This window comes from Cervus canadensis, chromosome 31 (assembly GCF_019320065.1).
Source record: "Cervus canadensis isolate Bull #8, Minnesota chromosome 31, ASM1932006v1, whole genome shotgun sequence".
In the NCBI taxonomy this organism is placed as follows: domain Eukaryota; kingdom Metazoa; phylum Chordata; class Mammalia; order Artiodactyla; family Cervidae; genus Cervus; species Cervus canadensis.
In genome coordinates, this window is record NC_057416.1 from 37,511,391 (window position 1) to 37,516,643 (window position 5,253).

Here is a 5,253-nt window from a genome sequence, read left to right on the forward strand (position 1 = left end):
TAAACAAATGGGATCTAATGAAACTTAAAAGCTTTTGCACTACAAAAGAAACTATAAGTAAGGTGAAAAGACAGCCGTCAGATTGGGAGAAAATAATAGCAAATGAAGAAACAGACAAAGGATTAATCTCAAAATATACAAGCAACTCCTGCAGCTCAATTCCAGAAAAATAAATGACCCAATCAAAAAATGGGCCAAAGAACTAAACAGACATTGCTCCAAAGAAGACATACAGATGGCTACAAACACATGAAAAGATGCTCAACATCACTCATTATCAGAGAAATGCAAATCAAAACCACAATGAGGTACCATTACACGCCAGTCAGGATGGCTGCTATCCAAAAGTCTACAAGCAATAAATGCTGGAGAGGGTGTGGAGAAAAGGGAACCCTCTTACACTGTTGGTGGGAATGCAAACTAGTACAGCCGCTATGGAAAACAGTGTGGAGATTTCTTAAAAAACTGGAAATAGAACTGCCATATGACCCAGCAATCCCACTTCTGGGCATACACACTGAGGAAACCAGATCTGAAAGAGACACGTGCACCCCAATGTTCATCACAGCACTGTTTATAATAGCCAGGACATGGAAGCAACCTAGATGCCCATCAGCAGATGAATGGATAAGGAAGCTGTGGTACATATACACCATGGAATATTACTCAGCCGTTAAAAAGAATTCATTTGAACCAGTTCTAATGAGATGGATGAAACTGGAGCCCATTATACAGAGTGAAGTAAGCCAGAAAGATAAAGAACATTACAGCATACTAACACATATATATGGAATTTAGAAAGGTGATAATGATAACCCTATATGCAAAACAGAAAAAGAGACACAGAAATACAGAACAGACTTTTGAACTCTGTGGGAGAAGGTGAGGGTGGGATATTTCAAAAGAACAGCATGTATACCATCTATGGTGAAACAGATCACCAGCCCAGGTGGGATGCATGAGACAAGTGCTCCGGCCTGGTGCACTGGGAAGACCCAGAGGAATCGGGTGGAGAGGGAGGTGGAAGGGGGGATCGGGATTGGGAATACATGTAAATCCATGGCTGATTCATATCAATGTATGACAAAACCCACTGGAAAAAAAAATAATAATAATAATAAAAAGAAGCCTGAAAAAAAAAAAAAAAAAAGAAGCAGGCAATGTGAGAAGACAGAAATTTCAAGTGAAACTCATGGCTTAGAAAGTAAAAACCTGAGCAAGGCTAACATTTAAAATTTTTTCATTATACAGCAAAGGAATGAGCAACACTGGCCCTGAAGTCAAGTCAAATGCCCACAAAGTACAAGGCACATAAAGCTTAATCCAAGGATATATTTGCAGGGTGTCTCAGACAGTGACCTTCAAAGAATCACCTGTGACGTTTCTTTAAAAACACAGATTTCTAAGCCAAATACCCAAATGTTTGGCTTTAGAATCTCCTGGTGTGGGTCCTAAGCCCTTGTATTTTAATATTTATAGGTAATCCTAATATGCACCTTAGACCATGAGCCACTGGTGAAGAAGAGTCCTATATAAAAGGAGTTGGATTGTGGAGCTGGGGAAAGAGGGAGAAGATTGGGGTGCGAGTAGAAATGACCACTGGCCAGTAAATAAAACAGCATAGATGGAGAAAGGAAAGAGGGTGGCAACCCTACGAGGAAGCAGGCCACACTCCTCTGATACCACAAGGGAGCTTGCACATGGCCTGCTGGTTCTCCACAGAAGGCTTGACTCCACATGCCGAAGTCAACAGTCAAGTTAGAAGCACCCCACGGACCTCTCCCCCATAGGAAGGGGGCCCACCACAGAGCTGAGGAAGACTTAGTGGGAACACACCCCATTTTTCCCTCAGTAAAACAAACATGATCAGAAAGCAGCAAATTGGTGGCACATAGAGGAGGATTCATCAGCTTCGTGTCCCAGTCACTGATTGAATGTTGAGCTTTGAGAGCCTTGTTGATTAACAACTATCATTTATTTCATCCACTAATGTGCAATTTGGGCACAGCCGGGCAGGAACAGGATGTCTCTGCTCAATACGGAATTATCTGAGACAAGGAGTCTACTTCCCAATTGTCTCACTCATGAGTGGCAAGTTGGTCTTAACCATCAGCTGGGAGTTCAGCCAGAGTTATTGGGTACTTATTTCCCAGGTACTCAGCTCCTCCCCCAAAGGCATCTCAGGAAGCTGCCTGAGCTTCATTATAGCATGCAGCTGGGTTTTGAGGTTTTCTAAGACATTAGGAGCTGTACTCAACAATCCCTAAAGGATTGGGGCTGGAGGCTACTTACTTCCACCATGTTATGTTGGTCAAGCAGTTGGACTCCAGATAGTCAAATTAACTACTCTTCCAAATTTGGGGGTAGTTCTCTAGAAGGGGTTGATAGAATGTGACCTACCAAGGAAGAGGATGAGTGTCCCTCTTCTATTTTCCCAGGAGTGGGAAGAATAATAAGAACAGGGCAGTAGCAAGAGAATACTGAAGGTGATTTAGGCAGAGGACAATCATGTACTAAGTGATTGACAGCTGGGTGTAGGATGACAGAAGAGAAAAAACATGCCATCCTGCATAATTTATTCTGGACAATTCAATCCCCCCACTAGGTGTGTGTCCAAGACACGTGACTCCCAGGTACTGTACCAATGGGGCTAGAAATATGGGGAAGACATAGATGATTACTTGCCCATAAATTACATTATTTCCAAAAAGAGGGCCCAAAGAGAAAAACTACAGGAAGAACAGAAAGAAAGAAAAAAAGGATGAAGGAAGGAAGGGCGGATGAAAAGGAATGAAGGAAGAGGGAGGGAAGGAGGAAAGGGGGAGGAGAGAGATGCTAAATTCAAAGCTCTAGGGAGTTTCCTGGTAGTCCACTGGTTATGACTCTGCACTTTCACTGCCAGACATGGGTTCAATCCCTGGTCTGGGAACTAAGATCCTGTAAATCACTCAGTGCCTAAAAAAAAAAAAAAGTTCTAAATTAAAATAAGATTCAGATAAATTCAGTCATGAAGTTTAATAATAATCAGAAACATTTAAAAAATTTAAAACTTCCATGACTCCCAAGTCAAATTCCAAAAGACTCTAGAGCATACTGTTCTGTAATTCACAGAAAAGCATTGACAGTGGCCAATGTATTATTAATTTCTTGACTAATTACTCTGTGTTCAAGGCTCCCATTGTGGTACAAAAGGGCCACTTAACTCATTTCACATGAAATATAACTGACCTCTGTGAATTCCCATCTTTCAGGCCTTATTATTTTGTGATAACCAAACTACTCTCTGTGTTGCAGGCTTATTTGTATTCCTGCCTTTTTCACTTTTTCTGATCCTCTAAATACCATAACTCAGCACCATCAAGCTGAAAGAACTATTTTATCCTCAGGAACCTCAGTCATACTCTCAGAAGCCAAACAACCTAAAATCGTTCCTATTATAGATGTCATACAAGGAAGGACAGCAAAGCACAGCAGTGGAAGTGACCGGCTTGGAGACATAGCCCTTTAAGTCCAGTCAGCCACCTACTAGAGGGCCCTTGAGGAGCTATTTTTTCTCCTTGGAGTTTTAGTTTCTTTACTGGACATGGGGTATAAATAATTCCTATCTTACCTAGTCCACCAACTTGCCGTTAAAAATCACCTAAGTTCGGGGTCTTCCCTGGTGGCTCAGTGGTAAAGTATTTGAAGACTCTGCCTGCAGAAGCCCCGCGCTCCACAACAAGAGAAGCCGCTGCAATGAGAAGCCCACACACGACGAGTCGAGTAGCCCCCACTCACCGTACCGAGAGTAAAAGCCCACACAGAAACGAAGACCGGGCAGAGCCAAAGGTAAATAAATCACGTAAGTCTTACAATGCGGGTCACTAACGTGGTAACGTGCTGGAGGAAGCCGTTAACCTGAGCCGCAGAGTCCGTTCCTCCAGGTGCCGAGGCCTCCAGAGACCGGGACCCACGGAGACGGCCTCCTCCATGAGGAGGCTGGGATGGCGGAGGGGTTCTCGGCCTCTTCAAGTCCTGGGCCCGCTCAGCCTGGGGGTCTGGGGCGCCGCAGGACCCAGGACCCAGCCTGTCCCCGGGCCCTAGTTCACCCGCTGGGCCGGACACCACAGGGCCTGGAGGCCTCTGGGGAGAAGGCCACGGACACCTCACCCGGCTCTGCGCCGCGGGGACTCCTGGGAGCGGACTGTGGGCGGGGCGCAACCTCTGACCCCACTCGGGTTCTCAGGCTCGCATGGCGGCCGCTCCCTCAGGGTGAGGGCTCACAGGCCTGATGGGTGTGACTTGGAGCAAACTCCAGGACGTAGTGAAGGACAGGGAAGCCTGGTGTGCTGCAGTCCATGGGGTCACAAAGAGTCGGACACAGCTTAGTGGCTGAGCAACAACAACAACAACAAAGTTGAACTTGTAGAAACTGGAAACAGAGTGGTGATTTCCAGCGGCCGGGGAGGGGAAGAGGGAGCGATTAATTAAATGGAGCAAACTTTCAGTTATAATAAGGTCTGAGGATGTAACATAGAACGTGGTGACCACAGCTGATAATACTAAATTCTGTTATAACCTTGATGAGAACGGAAGGTGTGTTCTCCTCAAAGAAAATAGATATATGACGTGATGGATGTGTTAATGAACTCAACGATAGGACTCTTCACAATGTATACATGTACTGAATTGCCATGTTGCACACTTTAAATATCTTACCATCTTTTTGCCAATTACAGCTCAGTAAACCTGGAAAAAAGAAGATGAAAAGAGACCCATCACCAAAGCGGATGTAATGACAGTCAGCTTCACCAGTCACCAGGGTGAGTCATCTCGCCAAACTGGGATCACAACATAACCATGATAATGGCTACGATGAAAAAGCTAAAACATACTAAATGTTGGAGAGAACATGGAACAATCAGAATTCTCATCCTCAGCTGGAGGGAGCTAAATGAGTAGAACCACTCTGGGAAACCAGAAGCATTCACCTGTGAGAACTCTATCACCGGGGAATGTTACTTCCAAAAGACATGTGTATATGCAGTCAACAAAAGGTAGGTACAAAAGTGTTTATAGAAGCACAATTCAAAGTGGGCAGAATCTGCAAAATACACAAGTGCCCGTGAACAGTAAAATGGATATAGAAAATGAGGCATATTCCCCAAACTGGTCATTATGGAACAATGGGAAGGAACTAACTGCTACTACCTGCAATGGCATGGATGAATTTCACAATTTAATGTTGAGGGAACATCCAGAAGCCAAAGAAAA

The 5,253-nt window shown here is 44.3% G+C and overlaps 1 long non-coding RNA gene across 1 annotated transcript in view; it reads right to left on the bottom strand.

Annotated features, from left to right (window-relative positions):
• LOC122432456 overlaps positions 1-4,148 on the bottom strand; it is a 172,264-nt gene extending 168,116 nt beyond the window's left edge. The window contains exon 1 of the long non-coding RNA XR_006266832.1: positions 3,778-4,148. This is a non-coding gene — a long non-coding RNA (uncharacterized LOC122432456). The remainder of the gene's footprint in view (positions 1-3,777) is intronic.
• Between the last annotated feature and the right edge of the window lie 1,105 nt (positions 4,149-5,253).